This window comes from Pogoniulus pusillus, chromosome 13 (genome assembly GCF_015220805.1).
Source record: "Pogoniulus pusillus isolate bPogPus1 chromosome 13, bPogPus1.pri, whole genome shotgun sequence".
Lineage (NCBI taxonomy): Eukaryota > Metazoa > Chordata > Aves > Piciformes > Lybiidae > Pogoniulus > Pogoniulus pusillus.
This window is the reverse complement of record NC_087276.1, coordinates 9,174,594-9,198,428: the sequence shown is the minus strand read 5'-3', so window position 1 is coordinate 9,198,428 and position 23,835 is coordinate 9,174,594. Positions and strand designations below refer to the sequence as shown.

Below are 23,835 nucleotides of genomic sequence, written 5' to 3'. Positions count from 1 at the left end.
CAGAACAGTTTATTCTTTCCGTTCCAGTGGACCAGTTTCCCACATTTAGACTCCGTGCTCTGAAACCTCCCCTGTATCTGACAGTCATGCAGCAAGATTTGGTAAGCAAAGAAGACATTTTTATGGAGAGGAAAAGCACTTGCAGAGAAGCAGGGGAAATTATGCACAGAGCAGGATTTCTGAAAGATCTGGGAAGTTCATAAAGCCTCATAAATACAAAATGGGTTTCTCAGAAGGACAGCCTGAACATTTCCTGCGGCCAGGAAAATCACATGTAAATAGCTGAAGCACAGTGCAGTGCCTTCTGCACACTGTTGGAGCGAGTCCAGAGGAAGCCACAAAGATGCTCAGAGGGCTGGAGCACCTCTGCCATGAGGACAGGCTACAAGAGTTGGGGCTCTGCAGCCTGGAGAAGAGAAGGCTTCAAGGAGACCTTGTAGTGGCCTTCCAGCATCTGAAGTGGGCTATAGGAAGCCTGGGGAGGGACTATTGACAAGGTCTTGTAATGACAGGATGAGGAGTAATGGGTGTAAACTGGAAGAGGGGAGATTTAGACTAGATGTTAGGAAGAAGTTCTTTGCAGTGAGGGTGGTGAGGCACTGGCACAGGTTGCCCAGGGAGATTGTGGCTGCCCCTTTTCCCCTGTTTTGCTCCTCTTTCCCTTTTATCCTCTCTTTTCCTTTTTTCCTCTCTTTCCCTTTTTCCTGTCTTTCCCTTTTTCCCCCTCTTTCCCTTTTCCCCTTTTTTCCCTTTCCCCTTTTTTTTCCATTTTCCTCTCCCTTTTCCATTCCCCCCTCTTTTTCACTTTCTTCTCACTTTTTCCCTTTTAACCTCTTTTCCCCCTTTTCCTTTCCATAATCTGGTATCAAAATCTCTTTCAAAGCATTTGCTCTTGGCAAATATTCAGAATAATCTGCCTTTCCCCCTCTGCTCTACTCCACTCCTCTCTGTCAATCAGGAATCGACAAAGATCTAATATTAATGCCTACAGAGCAGTTCCTGACTTTTATGATGGCTTCACAAAGGAATTAGAGATAATAAAGCAAGTAAGACTGAGGATTTGGTGGTGGTGAGTTTGGCCATGTTTTTAGTGCTATGTGCCCCTGTGCCACATGTATATGGAAATGGGACTGTATTGTAGTACAAGAAGGATGGAGAGGGACTGTTTGCAAAGGCCTGCAGTGACAGGACAATGGCTTCAAACTAGAGAAGAGCAAATTTAGACTGGATGTTAGGAACAAGTTCTGCACCATGAGAGTGGTGGAACACTGGAACAGGTTGCCCAGGAAGATGGTTGGGACCCCATCCCTGGAGACAGTCAAGGTGAAGCTCAACAGGACTCTGGGTAACCTGATCTAGTAGAGGATGTCCCTGCTGACTGCAGGGGGAGATTGGACTGGATGACCTTTGTAGGCCACTTCCAAGCCAACCATTCTATGATTCTATGGTAATACTTTGACTGTGACAAAAGTACATCATCAAGAGATGAGCACATCTCAGCTTATTGAGGACACAGGTAGTAGAAAGCCCTTGTGAGCTAATGGGAATGCAATGCAAAATATTCAGGGCCAGACCTGGAGATGAAGGTCTTTGGATCCTCTTGGTGAGCAGCCTGTGCATGCTAATGCTGCTCATGAGTGAAGGGAGATGCTGTTATAAATAAAAGAGCTGACTGAGTGTTTTTGTGGCAGATAAACTGCACAATGGATGTAGTCTTTCCTGTTTGAGAGCATGGTGATGTTTCTAAAGCTATTTTTAATTGTTCATTATTGATAATTACTTGGTTTAAAAAAAAAGAAGACAGACAGACAGCATTATGGAAGACTTGAACTACCTGTTCAGCAGAAATTAACACCACCCTCAATGCCTACCAACCTTCAAGCTGCTCACCAGAAAAGATTGCCCAAGTTGCAATCACCTGTACTTTTAACCAGAGCAGCAGTGATTTTCTGCATGACATAGAATTTGAGCACTCACATTTCTCCCCTCCTCACGTTTTCCTTTGCTGTAAAATAGCCTCCTTTCCCCTCTATCCATGGGACAGGAGACACTGAGACATGACTTTAGACAGCAAAAATAAATTCTTTGCTCAGCTCAGACTTTGAATCACAGAATGTTAGGGGTTGGAAGTGACCTTGAAAGATTACTTGGTCCAACCCTCCTTCCAGAGCAGGATCACCTTAATCAGGTCACACAGGAACGCTTATAGGCAGATTTTGAGTACCTCCAGAGAGGGATACTCCACAACCTCCCTGGGCAGCCTGTTCCAGTGTTGCATCACTGTCACAGTAAAAAACATTTTCCTTGTGTTTCCATGGAACTTCCCATGCCTCAGCTTCCAGCCATTGCCTCTTGTGCTGTCATTGGGCATCACCAAGAAGAGCCTGGCTCCAGCCTCTTGGCACTCATCCTTTACATTAATGAGGTCACCACTCAGTCTCCTCTTCTCCAAGCTAAAGATCCTCAGCTCCTTCAATTTCTCCTCGTAAGAGAGATGTTCCATTCCATTAATCGTCTTTATGGCTCTGTGCTGCACTCTCTCTAGCAGTTCCCTGAGGTTCTTCTTGAAATGAGGGACCCAGAACTAGACACAATATTCCAGATGCAGCCTCGCCAGGGTGGAGTAGAGGGGTAGAAGAACCTCTCAACCTACTAAGCACATTGCTGTTCCCACCAGAAGTGGGATCTGTGATACAAGAAATAAATTCCTATGTCAATGTGGTGAGTTAGGAACTTTCTCCCCACACTATTGAAATTTACCAGACTGGCTCAGACAGCTTGGAAGTAAGAAGAAGCTCTATTTATAGCACAGCAAAATTTACAAGCATATATACACAAAACATTTATCATTATATACAAATAAGAAATAACAAAGAAATCCAAACTCCCTTCCAGACAAAAGAAACTGCTCAGAAGGGCTCAAAACTACCCTCTTTTTCACAGTATCACCAAGGTTGGAAGAGACCTCATAGATCATCAAGTCCAACCCATTATCACAGAGCTCAAGGCCAGACCATGGCACCAAGTGCCACGTCCAATCCTGCCTTGAACAGCTCCAGGGACGGCGACTCCACCACCTCCCCGGGCAGCCCATTCCAGTGTCCAATGACTCTCTCAGTGAAGAACTTTCTCCTCACCTCAAGCCTAAATCTCCCCTGGCACAGCCTGAGGCTGTGTCCTCTCATTCTGGTGCTGGCCACCTGAGAGGAGAGAGCAACCTTCCCCTGGCCACAACCACCCCTCAGGCAGTTGTAGACAGCAATAAGGTCACCCCTGAGCCTCCTCTTCTCCAGGCTAACCAATCCCAGCTCCCTCAGCCTCTCCTTGTGGGGCTGTGCTCAAGGCCTCTCCCCAGCCTCGTCGCCCTTCTCTGGACACGCTCAAGCATCTCAATGTCCCTCCTAAACTGGGGGGCCCAGAACTGAACACAGTACTCAAGGTGTGGTCTAACCAGTGCAGAGTACAGGGGCAGAATGACCTCCCTGCTCCTGCTGACCACACCATTCCTGATGCAGGCCAGGATGCCTTCTCCCTCTACTTTCCCATGTAGACAAACAAAACAACCAGCAAAGCTCAGGTTGTTTTCTCAGCCAAGATTAGTAGAAAAGATGTTAGAAGGGAGTGAGAGGAAGTGAGTAGATCCAGAATCCCAGACCAGAGTGGGACAAATTGTTGGACATTTTGGCTTTTTATCCCTCTCAACAAAGCAATAAATGATACAGACTTCAACATTATTTTCTTTTCGCAACAAACGATCTCGTTTCTCTCCTTAAAATATTCCAATGAGCCTCAAACTGGTTGTTGCAGAGGGGGATTTCTCAGTGCCTATTTGGCAGAGGAGAGAAATTAATTGGGGAGATATAAGTTTTACATAAAAATATTTTATGTAAATAAAATTATTAAATTCAATATTCTGAACTCTCGCCGCCCCCAACCACTGTATGTTAATATTCAAGTTTGTAGGTGGCTATGAAAACAATTTAGGACAAAATATGTACAGAGATTTGTTATTTAACTAGCAAACATTCAAACTATAAACAGAGAGAGGAGTTTTCCCCTGTGGCTTAATGCCATTTGGGATCTTTATGCTATTTGCCCAGCAGAGCAGGCTGAAACTCTTTCTGCTCTATGGCAGAGGTAACAGATATTTACAGAGGTATTAAAGCTTTTACTCACAAGTCTTAGTAATTATTAATCATCCTCCAGGGCTGCGTCACAGCCTGTGCCTAATGTCCAATTCTCCAGGGTCTCTGCCTGTGGACTCTGAGGCTGGAATCTTCCCGGCTTGAGGGGAAAGGGTAAATCTTCCCAGCTTCTGGGGAAATAGGTTTTCTCTAAGCTTTTCTCCTGGCGAGGGATGATCTCTGCCTTTGGTGCTGCTGGCTTCTTCTGGATGCTGTGTCCAGGAGTTATCACAGTATCACAGTATCATCAGGGTTGGAAGAGACCTCACAGATCATCAAGTCCAACCCTTTACCACAGAGCTCAAGGCTAGACCATGGCACCAAGTGCCACGTCCAATCCTGCCTTGAACAGCTCCAGGGACGGCGACTCCACCACCTCCCCGGGCAGCCCATTCCAGTGTCCAATGACTCTCTCAGTGAAGAACTTTCTCCTCACCTCCAGCCTAAATTTCCCCTGGCACAGCCTGAGGCTGTGTCCTCTTGTTCTGCCGCTGGCCACCTGAGAGAAGAGAGCAACCTCCTCCCGGGCACAACCTCCCCTCAGGTAGTTGCCAGCTGGCAGGACTTGAGGTATCGCAGGAGGAGAATATCGTGCTGGCTCTGGCACAGTTGTTCACGGCTTCAGGCCATGTGTGTGTGTGCAGACAATCCAGAGTCTGCTTCCTGGTTCTCTCAGCGGCAACGGCGCTTACCAGGCAATGGTAGGCAGCTGGTATGCAAACGGTCTAGCCTTGAGCTCTGTGGTAAAGGGTTGGACTTGATGATCTGTGAGGTCTCTTCCAACCCTGATGATACTGTGATACTGCGATACTGTGATCTCTGAGGTCTCTTCCAACCTCAGTGATACTGTGATAAAGTGTGCGCAGCTGCTGGGAGTCTGAGCTCCGTAGGTAAAGGCAATGCAGGATCCATGCCTGAGGGTCTGAGCGGCTGAGCGCTGCAAGTGAGGGACAGAGCACGTGTCTGAGCCGTGCAGGTGTGTCAGAGCTGAGCTGAGCTGTGCACGATGTTTGCCTGTGCACCCCCATTTAGTGAATGTGGGCCGAGATTAATGGGCCCTTTGGCCACTAAAATGACCAATCAGGTAGGCAGTCAGCCAAACCTTACCATAATAGGCAGAAGGCTCTGCCTGGACTTTCCCCAAATTCGGGGATCACATGAGTTTACCCCAGGGAGACACGAGCTGGGTGTGCGGGGGCTTACAGAACCTGTTTACAACCAGGGGTCCTGGTAGAAAAACATGTCCAGGCAAGCCATAAGCAAGCCTGCAGGCCCTCCACAGCACTGGACCAGTCAGAAAAGCTCCCAGCCTTTAACATGTGGGAAGTTGCAGCAGACTTAACAGCTGGTGCTGTGTCCACGTGTTCCCCACGTGCTTGACACTCAATTAGCTGCTAATAATGGATAGGCAGACTCCTTTGGAGTGAAGCATTTACAAGAACCTTCCTGCTGCCAAGTTTAAAGCCTGGGAATTCAAGGCAATTTCAAACCTGTCATTTCCTCACAGGAAGAGGATTATTGCTTTGTTATCAGCAAAGATACTGTGTGATGTAGCTTTGCTGCCCTTGAGTTATCTAGGTCATATGGGATGGCCATGAGTTATATTGAAAAGTACATCTTTTGGGGCTGTGAGTTTACAGAGCATATATGTGTCTTTATCAACCTCTGGTCTGGAACTCTCTGCTAATGTGAAACCACACTGCAGCTGCACAGGCCATGAACAAGTATGTACCAGAACTCACCAACTTGCCAATTGGGCTGTATCAGGAACAGTGTGGCCAGCAGGACAAAGGAAGTTATTCTGCCCAGGTACTCAGTCTTGGTCAGGCTACATCTTGAGTACTGTGTCCATTTTTGGGCTACTCAATTCAAGAGAGATGTTGAGGTACTGGAATATGTCCAGAGAAGGGTGACAAAGCTGGTGAGGGGCCTGGAGCACAGCCATGCGAGGAGAGGCTGAGGGAGCTGGGGGTGTGCAGCCTGCAGAGGAGGCTCAGGGCAGACCTCATTGCTCTCTACAACTACTTGAAGGAAGGCTGTAGCCAGGTGGGGATTGGTTACTTCTCCCAGGCAACCAGCAACAGAACAAGGGGACATAGTCTCAAGCTGTACCAGGGGAGGTCTAGGCTGGATGTTAGGAGGAAGTTCTTGCCAGAAAGTGATTGTCATTGCAATGGGCTGCCCAGGGAGCTGGTGGAGTTGCTGTCCCTGGAGGTGTTGAAGAAAAGCCTGGCTGAGGCACTTAGTGCCATGGTCTGGTTGACTGGCTAGGGCTGGGTGCTAGGTTGAACTGGCTGATCTTGGAGGTCTCTTCCCACCTGGTTGATTCTGTGATTCATTTGTTTTAGACAGCCTTCATAACAAGTATTTGTTGATGGTTCAGCTCCCATGCTTTTCAGCATACAAAGTGCCTCCCATGATAGGAATAAGAAATCAATGCAGCACCTGAGCACTGACTGAAGGTAAAGTTGTATGGAGCCAGACTTCACTGGGTAATGTTACAAGGAAAGGCATGTTCATTCAGTGCTGGGTGATGTGGCAGCATTGCTCCTCAAAAAAACCCCACACCTGCACCTTGTTCAGGTAAGGTACTTCTGCTACAAAATCATACATACTCACACCATGGGTAGGGTAGGGTAGGGTGAGTACAACCAGTTCTGGGAATAGGTGAAGTTATTGCCATCAGTTCTGAACTCATTTCCAAAACTCTCCACTTCTTCAGGCATGCCCCTTGCCACCTGCTGGCCTTCCTTTGGCATTGTTTGGATGAAGGCTCAATGTCTTCTTTGCTCGCACCTCTTTACCTTTTGTCTGTCTGGCATCAATTGTGGGTCACATTCTTGGCCAATGTTAGGAGGAAGTTGTTGCCAGAGAGAGTGATTGGCATTGGAATGGGCTGCCCAGGGAGGTGGTGGAGTCACCGTCCCTGGAGCTGTTCAAGCAAAGCCTGGCTGAGGCACTTAGTGCCATGGTCTAGGTGACTGGATAGGGCTGGGTGCTAGGTTGGACTGGATGATCTTGGAGATCTCTTCCAACCTGGTTGATTCTATGATGTTCTCATCTTTGAATACAGTATTCTTCTTCTCTGTGGAAGTATTTCTGGTCCTTCTTATGCTTAAACCACCCTCTTTGTGTTTATCTGGTTGGTGATCCCTTATTCAGTTAATGGTTTACTCTGGTTGCTACATTCTGTATTTTCTATCTCCCTTTTCCCATCTCAGTAGGGTTAGACTGGACATCAGGAAAAAAAAAATTCATGGAAGGAGTGGTCAGACATTGGAATGGACTGTCCAGAGGGGTGGTTGAGTCACCACTTCTGGATGTGTTTAAAGGTCATAGAATCAGTCAGGGTTGGAAGGGGCCACAAGGATCAGCTAGTTCCAACCCCCCTGCCATGGACAGGGACACCCTACCCTAGAGCAGGCTGCCCACAGCCTCATCCAGCCTGGTCTTAAACACCTCCAGGGATGGGGCCTCAACCACCTCCCTGGGTAACCCATTCCAGGCTCTCACCACTCTCATGCTGAACAACTTCCTCCTCACATCCACTCTGAATCTCCCCACTTCCAGCTTTGCTCCATTCCCCCCAGTCCTGTCACTCCACGAGAGCCTGAAAAGTCCCTCCCCAGCTTTTTTGTAGGCCCCTTTCAGATACTGGAAGGCCACAAGAAGGTCACCCTGGAGCCTCCTCTTCTCCAGACTCAAACAGCCCCAACTCTTTCAGTCTGTCCTCACAGCTGCTCCAGCCCTCTGAGCATCCTCGTGGCCCTTCTCTGGACACGCTCCAGCATCTCCACATCGCTCTTGTAGTAATGACTCCAGAACTGGTTGCAGTACTCCAGGTTGTTTGGATGTGGTGCTTGGGGATATGGTTTAGGGTGAAACTTGCAGAGGAGAGTTATCAGCTGGACTCGGTGATCCTGAAGGGCTTTTCCAACCTGGATGTTTCTGTGCTTCTGCGATTCATTGCTTTGTTCAGTTGAGAGGTGCTCTGAGAGGCATCTCCTGATCACAGCATATTTCTATCTATATCCTTATTTTGGTTCCTCAATACATAAATGATCTGGCAGATGATGAAGCCACCAGTTCACACAAAGTGTGGGTTGTGCTGTTGCATCAAGTTAAAAAAGCAGTTGGCCCTGCTTTCACTGTGAGCAGGGCTTCTCATGCTTGCTGCTGGGTTTTGCAAGGCATTTCTGTGGCTCCTGACACTCACACTGTGCATACTGCAGCTGCAGGTAATGTATTCACACGCCCATACTGCAGGAAAAGTGAGAGATGCAGCTGTAATGGACCTAGTTTTGGAAAGCACTTGGGATCCTACATCAGAAAAGGTGTCTCAGTCCAGCTCTGGCCTCTTCAGTAAAGCCATATCTCTCCTGCTGAGCATCCCTGTTTCTAGCTAAAGAGCGAGAACCACAGTGGGCATAGTCATAGTGACCTACTGGTTTGTACAAGGGATCTACTGTAATCATAAGCTTTGTTTCAGTTCTGATAGGATAGTGATAATAAAATACACTGGTATTTAGTTCCTGTTGTTAATTAACAGTATAATTATTCCTAAGGCACTCTCCAGTGTTTTCCTTTGAGGATTTCTTCCCTCTACTGCACAGTCTTTAGTTACATTGGCCTGGAAAATCTCATTGTTCAGGAGGTGGTTTTTCTTGCAGAACAGTTTAAATTAGAACTTAGGTTGCTTTCTTGCAGCTCCTGAATAAAAGCTGAGAGTGTATTCACAAGATCACAGGATGTTAGGATTTGGAAGGGAGCTCTGGACATCTCAGAGTCCAACTCCCCTGACAGAGCAGGACCATCGAATCTAGGGCAAGTGGCACAGGAACACACCCAGAGAGACTGAGACTCCACAATCTCTCTGGGGAGGCTGTTCCAGTGCTCTGAGACCCTTACAGTAAAGAAGTTCCTGCTCATGTTGAGGTGGAACTTCCTACGCTGCAGTTTCCATCCATTGCCCTTGTCCTATCTCAGGACACAAGTGAGCAGAGGCTGTCCCTGTCCATTCCTTCCTGACCTCTAGCCCTCAGATGTTGATAAACAATGATCAGATCCCCTCTCAGCCTTCTCCTTTCCAGACTGAACAGCCCCAGGGCTCTCAGTCTCTCCTCACCAGGCAGTGTTCCAGTCCCTTCAGCAGCCTTGTAGCCCTTCCCTGGACTCTCTCTGATAGATCCTTGCCTCTCCTGAACTGGGGAGCTCAGAACTGGATACAGTATTCCAGATGCAGCCTCACTAGAGCAGAGCAGAGGTGGAGGGGAGCCTCCCTTGATCTGATGGACACATTCTTCTTAATGCACTCCAGGATCCAATTGGCCTTCTTGTATTCAGAGTATCCAAGGCTAATATCCTGTGGTTTTCTAATAGAGGTTGTCAAAATGATTTGCAGAAAGCAGCATCCAGCCTTCCATGGTGATTCCATCATCCTGTGTGGTGAAATAAACATGTCTGTGTTCTGTATCTACATAGCTATGGTATGTGCCTATACATACATGTGCTTGGCACTTCACTGATATAGGATATGTCAGTTAAAACAGTATGTTTGAGTATTTAGGCTACAAACAAAGTATTGGGAGATCATGGAGTTGGAATAAACTCCTAGGGTTAATATGCATGTGCATTTACCTCTGCAGGGCAGTGCCTGCTCAACAAAACGATATACTGCAGGATTACCTTTGATTTACACCAGCAACAACATGCTGATGCTCAAAGGGACTGAGACAGCAGATCTGGCTCTGTCATGAGGTTTAATGAAGTTCTTTAAACTGTCTTTAAGTGCAAGGCAGCTGCATTCATCAGCAGAGGCTGGTGTGTCTGGAAGAGCATTTCCCTCACAAAAGCAGCTCTAAGCCATGGGAAATTCAAATTTCTCCCCACACAAAAACCAAAGGGTGGTGAGAGTCTATTTGCTCAGTGTGTGAGAATCTTTTGGGAAGCATTTCATCAGCAAACCTGTAGACTTCACTGCTGCTTTTTCTATGCCAAGTAGGAATAAAACCCTAAAACCAAGCCACATATTTTTTTGCTGTCAACACCTTGGGTTAAAAATGACAAAATGAGCCTTTGTGGCAGGTTAATTGTTCCTTGGGTATTTGCAACCCCTGCAGAGAGTGGGTGTGAATATTAACTCGGGCAAGTAGCAGGCTCTCCACATGGGGAGACTGTGTTAACCAGATGTATAGGGCCCCCAGATGGCTCCCTGCTCAGCCAGTGTGTGCACAGCAAGGGCAGCTCAACCTTCCTTTGCTGTTAGCTGAATCAGTCAACGCCATGATACGGAGCTGGCGAGGCACCGCAGCAGTGCAGGCTGTGATGTTAGGAGGGGAGGAAGATGGGTTTGGAGTAAAGCTGCTGTAGCCATAAAACCATGGCACAAAAATGTCTTGCAGGTGTTTGCATCCCCCATATAAATCACCAACTCACCTGTCACACGTGCATGCAAGCACAGCTTCTCTTCTTCCCAAAGAGCTCTGGGTATGTCAAAGCAGGGAGCTGGAGAGCTCAGTTTAGCAGGAGTGGCTTCTATCTACTCCTGGAAACTGCCAGGGTAATGTCACCATCAAAACAAGAACTGCATTTTCATGTTTATAGATTTTTGTTTACAAATACGTGGTTTAGGACATTATTTTCTCTTGGTGTGTCATTCTGCTTAGCATTCTGGCTCACGGGGTGTGTGCCCTTTAGAAGGGCAGCGAGGATGGAGAAGGGCCTGGAGCATCTGGGCTATGAGGAGGGGCTGAGGGAGTGGGGGTGTTCAGGCTGGAGAGGAGGAGGCTGAGGGGAGACCTCATTGCTCTCTGTAGCTCCCTGAAAGGAGGTTGGAGCAAGGAGGGGGCATCCTTTGCTCCTTGGTGGCAAGTGACGAGAGTAGAGGAAATGGTTTCAAGCTGCAGCAGGGGAGGTTCAGGCTGAATGCTAGGAACTATTTCTTCCCAGAGAGGGTTCTCAGACACTGGAATGGTCTGCCCAGGGCAGTGGTGGAGTCACCATCTCTGGAAGTGTTTAAGCAGGCTGTGGACCTGGCACCTAGGGATGTGGTTTAGTGTTGACCCTTCAGTGGTGGGTCAAGGTTTGGACTGGATGAGCTTTGAGGTCTCTTCCAACCAGATGTTTTCTGTGATTTCAGGGTTTCTGGAAATGTGGGCAAGTGCTGTAAGTGGAGTGATAAAGAACCAAAGACTGTCCAGGGCTGGGTTTTCCACTTGGCTTCTGAGAAGAGTATTCATTGAAAGCTAACCTGTCTCCCCCTGTGCTGAAGCTCTTTGACTCTCCAGAGGCTACCAAGGTGAGTTGCATTTTATCAATGTCAGATTACTCAGTCTGTTGTAGGAAACAAAGTTAGAAATGAGATGTGCAGAAATCTTTTGTGTTTGTTCAGTCTCTCATACAACTGTTGCTGCATGTATTCCTTCAGTGCTGTCTGGGAGCAGAGTGGTTCTGTAACCCTGATTTTACAGAGAGGGAGATGAACTGCAGTCACCTGGCAAAGGTCAGGCAGGAAAGTCAGAGGCAGAAACGAGAGTACAACATCTTTCTTAAACCCTTACAGCCACTCCTGCCCATCAGACTAATCCTGTGGGGGATGAAGATTGAGCAGAGCAGCCACACAGGCATAGTGCTGTGACTCACCTTTGCACCTTCAGCGTCTTATGCTAATGAATGTCTCTGTGCCAGCCAGAGGTAAGAGTGGTACCAGCTGAATTCCTGAGTATAGGTGACACTTGCTTATGAGTTTGGGCAGCCAGGATAAGGACAAAACCAAAGCAGCCCCTCAGGTTTCATATCAAAGCTGCTTCTGAGGGAAAGGATTGTGGAGAGAAAAGACAGCAGGGAGTGCAAGAGGGAGGCTGGGTCAGGAGGACATTTGTGAAGGAAAGCACAAGGGTTTGGAAAGAGGCAACCAGGCTTGCTGGGTGGTGGGAAGAGAGAGGCTCCCAGCTGTGACAGTGGTACTTCCAGTTTGGAAGTGAAAATGCTTTGCCTTTTTGACACTGAAGGTGCTTTGAATTCACGCTGTTGTGTGCTGAGGAGCAGACGTGAGAACCTCTGCTATTCTTCCTCTCTCTCTGGAGTCAAAGGAAAGAGTTAGTTTGAGTCCTCCTCCCAACCCACATCACTCCTCAAGGGTTACAGCCTCCTGTTGCTGCTTTCCTCTGATGCCTTGTAACCCTCAGTAGCAGCTGCTAACAGATGTGGGTTCTCAGAGCACACTCAGTGCCAAGGCATTTCGGGAAGCCTCTGTACTCAGCACTGCTTAGGCTACACTTTGAGTACTGTGTCCAGTTCTGGACCACTCAATTCAAGAGAGCTGTTGAGGTGCTGGAACATGGCCAGAGAAGATCACCAAGGCTGGTGAGGGGGCTGGAAGCACAGCCCTGTGAGGAGAGGCTGAGGGAGCTGGGGGTGTGCAGCCTGGAGAAGAAGAGGCTCAGGGCAGAGCTCTTTGCTGTCTACAACTACCTGAAGGGAGGCTGTAGCCAGGTGGGGGTTGGTCTCTTCTGCCAGGCAAGCAGCAACAGAACAAGGGGACACAGTCTCAAGTTGTGCCAGGGGAAGTCTAGGCTGGAAGTTAGGAGGAAGTTGTTGGCAGAGAGAGTGATTGGCATTGGAATGGGCTGCCCAGGGAGGTGGTGGAGTCACCATCCCTGGAGATATTTAAAAGTAGACTGGATGAGGCACTTAGTGCCATGGTTTAGGTAATTAGAAGGTGTTAGGTAATAGGTTGGGCTCGATGATCCTAGAAGTCTTTTCCAGCCTGGTTAATTGTGTGATTTCTGTCAACAGCCACCATCCCTGTCTCTCATTAGTAGCTTGGCTGATTTCAGCCTGCCTCTTTGGCAAGGCCCTAGGGAGACAATCCCTAGATGGCTCTACTCAGCTGTGATTTTTGCAGTGATGCATTTTCAGTGCTTTGCACCCTGTGTCATGTGGCTCATTCTTACACATAAATTCCTGCTTTGCTTCACTTTCAGCTTTCTTTGCTGTCCCTAGGGCTTAATGTGGCTTGTTGTTGTGAATCCAGCTAGGCACTGAGCAGGGCCAGAAGGTTATCTTTTAGGATTAAGATTTGATCTTGGTCTCATTCTTAGGTTTAATTGTGTAACCAGAGTGGAAATCAAATATAAATACAGGGACTTTGTAGTCTGTCTTAGCTTTCTGGGATATCTGAGTTGAGATCCTCCTGCTTGGCATTGATATATGAAGAGTTCTGACCCAGCATCCATTCCCAAGTTTGTTACTTCTCTTAGTCCATCAGAAGAGCGCAGGGACTTGGCAGGGAGGGCTCCAGCCAGGGCTGTCCCCTGAAACACCTCCCTGCCTTGCAGTTAATTTCAGGGTGCTCTCTCCTGCAAAGCTGGCAGAGCAGATGTGTGAGTGTGATAGCACCTCCTGAAAGACATCAGTTGTGTTCCTTTGCAGGTGTTGTCTTTTCTTTTCCTCCTGTGCTATTTTTACTCTGTTTTGAACCAGTCTTTAATCTGCCTGTTTTCACTTCTTGCCTCTTATAACAACTCTCTCTCTCATCTCACTGCTCTGCCTGATCATTTTTTTCTCCTTCTCTGTCAGATGTCTGATTTCTCATGTTCTACTTTCTTCTCCCCCTGTGTATTAGCTTTGCACACCTCTCCTCATATGCATTTTCATGTACAGTTTATCTACTCAGCTCCTCAAGTCATGCTTGGTGGATGTCTTATGAAGCAGGGGAGAAGGTCTTGAACCTGCTAGCTGCTTGGGCATGTGCACAAAGAGAGCCATTTCCGTGAGCAGGATAGATCCAGAGACTAATCTCTTCTAAAGAAACCCAGCTTAGATGTCCAGCAATGCTGAGCAAGCATTGATTGGAGACCACTCCTGATGCAAAATATTCCACTTTGACCATTACCTTGCCCCCATGTATCACCTGTTGGTTTATTTCCACTGCAGCAGCTCCTCCTAAGAGGACTCTGTTGTGCAAGACACTGTGAGAGCAGGTAGCAAAATGCATTCCTGTCACTTAAGTTCTAAAGTGGCAGGCTGGAGAAGTAGGGTTTGTCCAAGACCACACTCCAGCTCCATAGCCACCTGAGGTCAGTGGACTCACCAGACCTCTGCTTTCCTTTAGATCAAGCTGTCCCATGCCTTGTTCTTGAGCTTCAGCTACCTTCTGGCCCAGTGAACCTGCTCCTTTTCTAGGGTGTCTCAGCCCTGTTGTAAAGTACAACACCTTAAGAGTCCTTGAGTGAGAGGTGAAAGGAAGTAAGTTTATTTTCCTGTGAGTGTTTGCCATGGCTAGCTGGCTGACTGTGCTCTCTTTGTCATTGTCTCTCCCAAGCATCCCATTTCTGACACCTCTGCAGTCTGTCCCATTTGAAGGGCTTTTGTGGATTCTTGTATCCAGATTCTCACCTTCATAAACACAACAGGAACATCCCTACCCCACTTTGCTCCACCACCCCAAGAGACTCAGCTGGTTCCAGCAGAAGGGAGCAAGATTGCCATGGGATGGCAGAAGCCAGATGTTCTCCTCAGGAAGAGAGCAGTTAGGCTGGCCACAAGAGTGTCTTTCTGTCTCTCAGCCACAGGAAGGCTGAGCAAATTTTCCCCATCTATTTGCAATTAAATCCTCAGCAGCCCTTCAGCTACACACACTTGTCTTCATCTGCAGAAACTCTCAGGGCACATTGGTTTACCTTCTAAAACGTGATGATGGCAGGTTCTTTCAGACAAGAGTGTGTCAGAGGGACCATCCCCAGGCAATTCCCTTGTCCAAGGATTCCTGCTCTTCTCTGAGGCTCTTATTTATGTGCTCTGAGGCTCCAAATGAACAGCATTAGAAGGGAGGGTACAAGTAAGGGTACTTCTGGATGACTCTGGGATTTCAGTTCCCATCTAGCCAGCTCAACATGAACACATATATTTTAGGTTTTAAAGAGTGGGAGTAGTCTGGTCAAACTCTCCTTCTGCATTTTCAGTTTCCTTCCCTCCACCCTCATCAAATATCTTTCTCTAGCAGAAAAAGTCCAGGAGAGCCCAGCAAAGATCTGCAGATATGTGCCCCCCTGCAGGTTGAAACAATTCAGTTGTTCTTACACTGTTCAAACATTCTGAGAGCCTGTCCCAGAAGCAGCTATTCAAATGCTCACCCAACTCAAATCCTGCTAGGTTCACCTTGAAGGAGCTTCCCATGCCATGGCTCCGTGAGGGCTGTGAGGATGCTCAGAGGGCTGGAGCACCTCTGCTCTGAGGACAGGCTATGAGAATTGGGGCTCTTCAGTCTGGAGAAGAGAAGGATTCAAGGAGACCTTATAGTGGCCTTCCAGTATCTGAAGGGCACCTATAGGAAGGCTGGGGAGGGACTATTGACAAGGTCTTGTAATGACAGGACAAGGGGAAATGGGTTTAAACTGGAAAGGGGGAGAATTAGACTAGATGTTAGGAGGAAGTTCTTTACAGTGAGGATGGTGAGACACTGGCACAGGTTGCCCAGGGAGGTTGCAGCTGTTTCCTCCCTGGAGGTATTCAAAGCCAGATTGGATGAGGCCTTGAGCAACCTGTTCTAGTGAGAGGTGTCCTTGCCTATGGCAGGGGGTTGGAGCTGGATGATCCTTGAGGGCCCTTCCAACCTGAACTGTTCTGTGATGCTATGAGTCACCATAGTCATGCCACCTGTGGGCTGCAGCTGGCTCCTGCCCTCACTGCTGAGGAGACTAAAGTCTGAACCTCAGCAGACACAAGCTGCCCAGATGGTGAAGTGAGAAAGTTTTCCCTATTTCTGTGAGAGTTTTGAAGGATTTGTAAATGATTCTCTTGCTTAATGTTTTGGAATGGAAAACAAAATCCCTAATGGTGGATGGCAGATTTGTAAAAGAAGCAAGCAGTCAGGACAACCTCAGTACTTCAGCTTTGGTTTGGACTTTCTAATGTTTAGTTTATTTCTTCAGAAGACAAGATATCAGTTAAACATGCAGAATAAAAGTGTTTCTCGTGAGCAGAAAGGAAGAAAAGCTTCTTGCATCTTCCCTCTGCCACCATCTCCCCCCTGCCATCATCTCCCGTCTGCCACCATCTCCCCTCTGCCACCATCTCCCCTCTGCCATCATCTCCCCCCTGCCACCATCTCCCCCCTGCCACCATCTCCCCCCTGCCACCATCTCCCCTCTGCCACCATCTCCCCTCTGCCACCATCTCCCCTCTGTCACCATCTGCCCCCTGCCATCATCTCCTCTCTGCCACCATCTCCTCTTTCAACTTACAGCAAAGAGACATTGAAAGGAAAGAAGAAGAAGAAACAGATGGGTGAGAGGAATGACTGATGACTGAAGGGGGCATTGGGAATGTGCTGTTTGTACACTTACTATATCATGAGCCAAAGCTGAGAGACAAGCTGAAAGGCATCCATTGAGTTAACAACCTCTCAATTTAAATACATTTTAAAAAGTCAAATAATAGCAAGAAGAAGCTGGGCTCACTGCTGCCTCTGCCCCAAAATCTCATTGTTCATTCTCAAACCCTGGCCAGAGGCTAGCTGCTTGCAGGCTTTTAACCGCAGGGGGCATTTAAAAACCATTTTGTGCTCCTGTTTTCTTGTCAATCCAAGTGAAATCATTGTAAGCAGCCATTTGCAAGTGTGCCCTTGTCCAAATAGAGTGTGTTGTTGGGTTCTCTGGGGTTAGTTGGAGCAGGAAAGCAGAAAGGATAAGAGTAGGATAGGATAGAATAGAACAGAATCTGACAGGTTGGGAGAGACCTTCAAGATCATCCAGTCCAACCTAGCACCCAGCCCTAGCCAATCAAATAGACCATGGCACTAAGTGCCTCATCCAGGCTTTGCTTCAACACTTCCAGGGACAGCAACTCCACCACCTCCCTGGGCAGCCCATTCCAATGCCAATCATTCTCTCTGCCAACAACTTCCTCCTAACATCCAGCCTAGACCTCCCCTGGCACAACTTGAGACTGTGTCCCCTTGTTCTGTTGCTGGTTGTCTGGCCAAAGAGGCCAACCCCACCTGGCTACAGCCTCCCTTCAGGTAGTTGTAGACAGCAACGAGGTCTGCCCTGAGCCTCTTCTTCTGCAGGCTGCACACCCCCAGCTCCCTCATCCTCTCCTCACAGGGCTGTGCTTCTGGCCCCTTTCTAGCTTCCTCACCGTCCTCTGCTCAAGCCTAAGACTATTTTTTCTTGCCAGGATCAGGCTTTTCAGCAGACACAGGGTGCAAATTTAAGGTCTGCACCTATACTGATGGAAATCTGGTGTGAGTTCACCACAGCTTTCTATGGGTTATGAAACCTGCTGGAAACCTGAAGGAAAACAAAAGCTATTTGCACAGAGCTGCATAAAAACTCAGTTGAAGGAGACAAATCTTCAAGGAAAGCCTCTACCTGAGTGTGTTTGGCCGTTCCCTTTCCCTTGGATCTAGGAATGGCTTTTTGTGGACTCCACAGCCAGTCTGACTGCTATGGGACACTATATTACCAGAGAAGTCCTCTTTTACTTCTTAAAAAATATCTCTGAAGGGAAAAAAAAAAGGGGGGGGGGGGAGCAGGGAATAGGTGGTTCAGGATTTGTTTTTAAGCCTCCTCTATTTTGTATCGACATGGACATTTTCCCTTGCAAATAAGTGAAGAAAGGCATCAAGTAGGCAGTAGAAAGCCAGCTCTGATTAAATCCCAAGCTTCTCAGCTGTTGCATTCATTTCCTTGCCCTATTTGCCTTCCCTGCTGTCTGAGAAATCTGCTTGGCTGTGCAAGGCCCTTTTGCTGGGGGAGTGGGGTGGAGGTGGTGATTGCTACATCTCTGTGACTGCTGAAGCTGCTGCATTGCTCCACTCTAGCACCTGCCCCCACTTACCATCACTTTCGTGGCACCTCTGGGGAGCTGGCACCTTTTGTCAAGCAGAATTATAGATATCTCTTTTCTGTTCTTGTGGCACCACTTCTGAGCTAAGGACTGAGAACCCCTCACAGGGTATGAGCTGTATGAGGTGCAGTCAGAACAAGCCTATTTCATTCCCTGCCAGGCTTGTGAAGCTGCAGAATTTGGGTGCTCAGTAGCTGATTTCCCCTGTAGGAAGAGCACCTGCTCTCCAGAAGAGCAGAAGCATTTCCAGGCTCGTTTCTGTCCCCTCGTGTGTGAGCTATGGGCTGGTTTGTTCACGGCTCGGTGCTCTGTAGAGATGCACACACCCAGGTTTGCAGCACGTCCCCATCTCTGCGCACTCACTCTTGCACTTGCTCAGACTGTAGGTGGCACTTGGAGAATTAGCAACACTGCTGCTGAGGCCTGCGTCGGGGCATGGCTCTATGCACAGCAAGGCAGAAGGAAGGAGAAATGGGAAAATGGATCCCTTGTTAGTCAGGAAAGGCAGAGAGAGGCTGAGGATCCCCGGAAAAGAGACCTCTCTCCTTCTTCACACTCGGGAGGACTGCAGCACTCAGCTGCTGACAGCCCCTTCAGGAGCACGGTGCCAATACCCTGTACTTTTCTTTACAGTATGTTTTACTTATCTGCCTCAGAGGAGGAGGGCTGCTGTACTTATCCCCCCAGGAGTTCAGCTGGATATAAACGAGAGGCGACTGGAGGAGAAAGAGCTTGCTCCAGAGGTTTCAGTGCTGTTTGCCTGGCAGCGAGCGAGTGCCGAGCACAGAGTATGCGTTCACAGAGCTCCTGGCCCTCGCCTGCCTGCATTGTCAGGAGAGAAATTCAAACCACGCTGTGATCAATTTGCTGTCTGTCAGCAGCTGGGAACTGAAGGGCAACCCTGGATCGATCCTTTCTTGGAGCACTCACTTTGGAGATTTCCTGCTTTCCGCCCTGCTGCGTTAACACTTGAGGCACCGGGGCTGGGAGGGCTCTGCCTCTGGGTACCACCTCTGCAGGATGTCTTGCACAGGGCTGGATGAGTTTTCACCAACACTTGCTCTGTACAGGGCTAAGGCTGCACTGTAGGAGAGGGAAATCAGCCTCTCCAGAGCTGTGCCAGAGTTTTACAACACACAAGAGGTCTCCTTTTGTTCTCAGCAACATGAGTACTGTGTCCATTTCTGGGCTCCTCAATTCAAGAGAGATGCTGAGGTGCTGGAACGTGTCTAGAGAAGGGCAACAAAGCTGGTGAGGGGCCTGGAGCACAGCCCTGTGAGGAGAGGCTGAGGGAGCTCAGGTTGTTTAGCCTGGAGAAGAGGAGGCTCAGGGGTGACCTCATTGCTGTCTACAACTACCTGAAGGGAGGCTGTAGCCAGGTGGGGGTTGGTCTCTTCTGCCAGACAACCAGCAATAGAACAAGGCGACACAGTCTCAAGTTGTGCTAGGGGAGGTATAGGTTGGATGTTAGGAGGAAGCTGTTGGCAGAGAGAGTGATTGGCATTGGAATGGGCTGCCCAGGGAGGTGGTGGAGTCACCATCCCTGGGGGTGTTCAAGAAAAGCCTGGATGAGGCACTTAGTGCCATGGTCTATTTGACTGGCTGGGGCTGGTTGCTAGGTTGGACTGGATGATCTTGGAGGTCCCTTCCAACATAGTTTGGTTTATGATTCTATGAGCCTTGATTTTGGGAGATTATTCTATTCTTGCCATGAAACTCTGAATCATAGAATCAACCAGGTTGGAAGAGACTTCCAAGATCATCCAGTCCAACCTATCACCCTGCCCTATCCAGTCAACTAGACCATGGCACCAAGTGCCTCATCCAGTCTTTCCTGGGTGCTATACTAGAGGATGATAATGGAGAATAGTTTGCTGTGGTTCACATAAACTGAGAAGCCAAAAAATACTTCTCAGCCTGCTGAAATAGCATCCTGTGAAAACCTGCAACATTTCTGGCCTTTCCAGCATCTGGGAGTGGATCTGGGACAGTCACTATTGATTTTTAGGAAGGACTTAACATCTTAGAAGTCTATAAGAGCAGGGCCATGATGTGATATGAGGAGTTTTGATCATTTGTGGTTTGGAAACTGTTGCTCTCTTGCTCCTTTTGAGATAGCCTTAAGGTCCCCAAGGTGTCAGCCTTTTAGCGTGTTTCACTTAGAGAGCTGCCTTCAGCTGGTGTGAATTTGACCCATTAGCACCTGAAAAAACAACTTTGGAAGGTGCATAAGATGTATTCTTAGGTTGTTTGCAGTAAGACTTAGCAGCCAAAAATGTAGAAGTCAACTGAGACCACACACTTGTAACCCTCTGGCAGAGGCTTTCAGGGAAGTGCTCAGTTAGGTAAGCAGGGGCAGGACAAGTCTCAGTGCACAGAACATCTTATCGAATCATAGGATGATTTGGCTTGGAAGGGACCTCAAAGATCCCTTCCCTTTGCAGTCAGCAGGGACATCCTCCACTAGATCAGGTTGTCCAGAGCCCTGTTGAGCTTCACCTTGACTATCTCCAGGGATGGGGCCTCAACCACCTCCCTAGGCAACCTGTTTCAGTCTTCCACCACTCTCATTGTAAAGAACTTGTTCCTAACACCCAATCTAAATCTGCTCTGCTCTAGTTTGAAACCTTTGTCCCTCTTCCTATCACTACAGACCTTTGCAAACAATCTATCTCCACCCTTCTTGTAGACCCTCTTCAAACACTGAAAGGTTGCTCTTAGGTCTCCATGGAGCCTCCAGGCTGAACATTCCATCTCCCTCAGCCTGTCCTCACAGCAGAGCTGCTCCAATCCCCTGATCATTTTTGTGACCCACTTCTGGACCCACTCCATCACGTCCATGTCCTTCCTATATTGAGGGCTCCAGAGTTGGACACTGCTCCATCAATCTTCACCTGCTGCTGCTACATAACCAGTGTTTGTTCTCACCATTTGGGCACTGGATTAGGATTCAGAGTCAGTTCCTTCTGTACACTGGGCAAATTATTTCCTCTTTTCCTCTTGGAGCACTTCTGTGCACTGACTGCTGGAAAACTGGGCAAAGCAGGGTGAGCAGATGGACTTCTTTTTGCCTAAAGCTATAGCCCTTATTTATCATCCACCCTGGTGCTGGTGAGCCTGCAGTTCTTTGCTTAGGGAAATGAGCTGTAAGTATGTCTAATGGAGGCTTGGCTTTACAGTCTTTCTTTTCATTTTGTTTCAGGTAGATGCTTTGAAGATGCTGCTGCCTTAGTTGTGGTGCTTAAAGTGGAAGACTGCATCTTTCCTGTATCAACATAAATTGGCAGGGCTATCCAGGACCTTGTATGAGCACAGTCCCAGGTAAATCTGCATTCATAATCCAAGATGTTGCTGGGGATATTTGTCTGAGAAGATTGCATTTAAAACAATAGATGGAGACTAGTACACCTCAGAATCACAGCATTGTCACATCCCATCCTATCAGTACTTCTCTGAAGCATTCTAATGATGATAGAACCTCCAGATGTGCCAATCCACAGCTTTAGTTCTTTTTTTTCTCCCCCTTCTCCCCTGCCAAACTCCCTCCAGTAGGCCACCATGGTAAGCGCTGCTCATTTAGGATCTTCAGCTTTCAGTGCCAGATGAGAACAGAGCCAGCAAAGCGTGCTTTGTTAGCTTTGATTATGTTCAGTGTGCTGTAGCACAACAGCTGGAATAATTGAGCTAATCTCTCAGCTCATGTGGAGGAGGGGGAAGGGGAAATGCTGCCTAAGCAGGGGAAGAGGTGACAAGGAAGAAGAGCTGGCAGTGCAGGAGCGAGAGGGCTGTAGCGCAGGGGTGTTTCGGCAGCTCTTTGGAGCATGCTCAGCAGTTGGATCTGGGCCTATTGACAGCAGGGTGTGGTTGAAGCTGTGTTATCTGAGGTCTCTTTCCCCATGTATAAGATGTGACCCAAATGTTAGGCTGTTCATAAGGCCCAGTTCACTGTGGCATGAACATGACTGTGACTTTCGCACTGGAGATAGGACAAAGACAGGGTCCTGCACCTGGGGAGGAATAGCAGCAGGCATCACCACCGGTTAGGGGTTGCCCTGCTGGAAAGCAGCTCCATGCAGAAAGAACTTGCTGGTGGACAGCAAGTTCTGCATGGGACAGCAATGTGGCCTTGTGGCCAAGAGAGCCAATGGCATCCTGGGGTGCAACAAGAGTGGCCATCAGGGCTAGAGAGGCTCTCCTTCCCCTCTACTCTGTGCTGGTGAGACTACAGCTGGAATACTGTGTCCAGTTTTGAGCTCCCCAGTTCAAAAGAGAAGAAACCTGCTGGAAAGAGTCCATTAGAGAGCCACAAGGATGACTGGGGGACTTGAGCATCTGCTCTATGAGGAGAGACTGAGAGTCCTGGGGCTGTTCAGTCTTGGAAAGAGAGGGGATTTGATCAATGTGTACAAATATCTGAGGGGTGAGTGTCAAATGCATGAGGCCAATCTCTTTTGGGTGGTCAACAGCAATAGGACAAGGAGCAATAAATACAAACAGAGAAGGTTTCACCTCAACATGAGGAGAAACTTCTTTAGAGTGAGGGTGACAGAGCCCTGGAGCAGGCTGCTCAGAGAGGTTGTGGAATCTCTTCTGGAGACTTTCAAAACCCACCTGGATGCATTCCTGTGTGGACTACCCTAAGGGATCCTGCTTTTTGCAAGGGAGTTGGACTGGATGACCTCTGGAGGTCCCTTCCCACCTCTAAGGTACTGTGAGTATAATTCTGTGATTCCTGAGATGCTTTGAACAAAGTCTGTCACAAGACTTCTTCATATAGTCAACAGAGGGTCACAGTGATGGCAGCTCTGAGCAGCAGCTGCTCTGAGAATCACTGTGCACACAGGGATTGCTACCCCAGGAGCACTCTACAGGAACAGATTTTAGGTATTTGTACTAATTACCTTAATCAAAAACAGTGAGTTTGGAAGAAGCTGAAACCTGGGCAGTTTACTCTGCTTTGGATGCAAAGGCTGTAAAATCAGACAACAAGCAGTGGAACCTTTTAGCTTGTGTTTGCAGTGGGTGCAGCTGTCTCTCCATCCTTCCAGTCTCTGACTCTTCTGAGAGTTAGAGAGGGGAAAGAAGTAACTTAGAACCTAGAACCTTAAACCACAGTGGTCACAGAGTGTTGCAAATCAATGATGTACACAATTCAGGGCTCTCAGCAAGGTGTTATCCCAGCATTAAGTTCCAGCTAACTTAGCAATTGCATTCTCCAGCTGGTAACTAGACTGCTTGCAGCAGCTACCTTCTCTTTCCAGCACTTTCCACCAGCCCCTTAAGCAAAGGTAAAAATTGCCTATTTGGTTTTTAAAGGTTCTTTCCAACCCAAACCATTGAGTTTCTGCTGTCCCTCTCCACCACTCTGCTCTCTTTCTCTGCCCAAACCCATACACCTATTTCTTCAGGTTGGACTTGATGATCTTGGAGGTCTTTTCCAATGATTTCATGATTCAGGAGTCTGCAGCTCCAAGCCAGTCCCTGGATCCTCAGTTAACTCTTAGCTGTCTTTGCAGAATGTTAGTTTTGCTTTAACACATGTAGCTGCCTCCTAAGGAGCCTGTTCTGGACGCTACAAGTGTATAAGCACGTGTTACAAAAACCCTAGCATGCCATTGTAAACTTTACTTAACAGACTGCTTAATCTCTACAAATGTTAATCTCCAGGTTTTTATTTACTGAGCTGGTGGTTTATGATGCCATTGTCTAATTGAAATGTGTTCATCCCTTCTCCAAGTGCCACTGCTAAGCATTTTACTGATGTATAGCAAGAGAAGTGGATGGGATTTGCTTTCCTTGG

At 48.0% G+C, this 23,835-nt stretch overlaps 1 long non-coding RNA gene across 1 annotated transcript in view; it reads left to right on the top strand.

The window, feature by feature from the left end:
* LOC135180300 (uncharacterized) overlaps positions 1-21,583 on the top strand; it is a 29,206-nt gene extending 7,623 nt beyond the window's left edge. Inside the window, exons 2-4 of the long non-coding RNA XR_010304374.1 lie at positions 11,323-11,481; positions 11,746-11,876; positions 21,238-21,583. This is a non-coding gene — a long non-coding RNA (uncharacterized LOC135180300). The remainder of the gene's footprint in view (positions 1-11,322; positions 11,482-11,745; positions 11,877-21,237) is intronic.
* Positions 21,584-23,835: the final 2,252 nt, after the last annotated feature.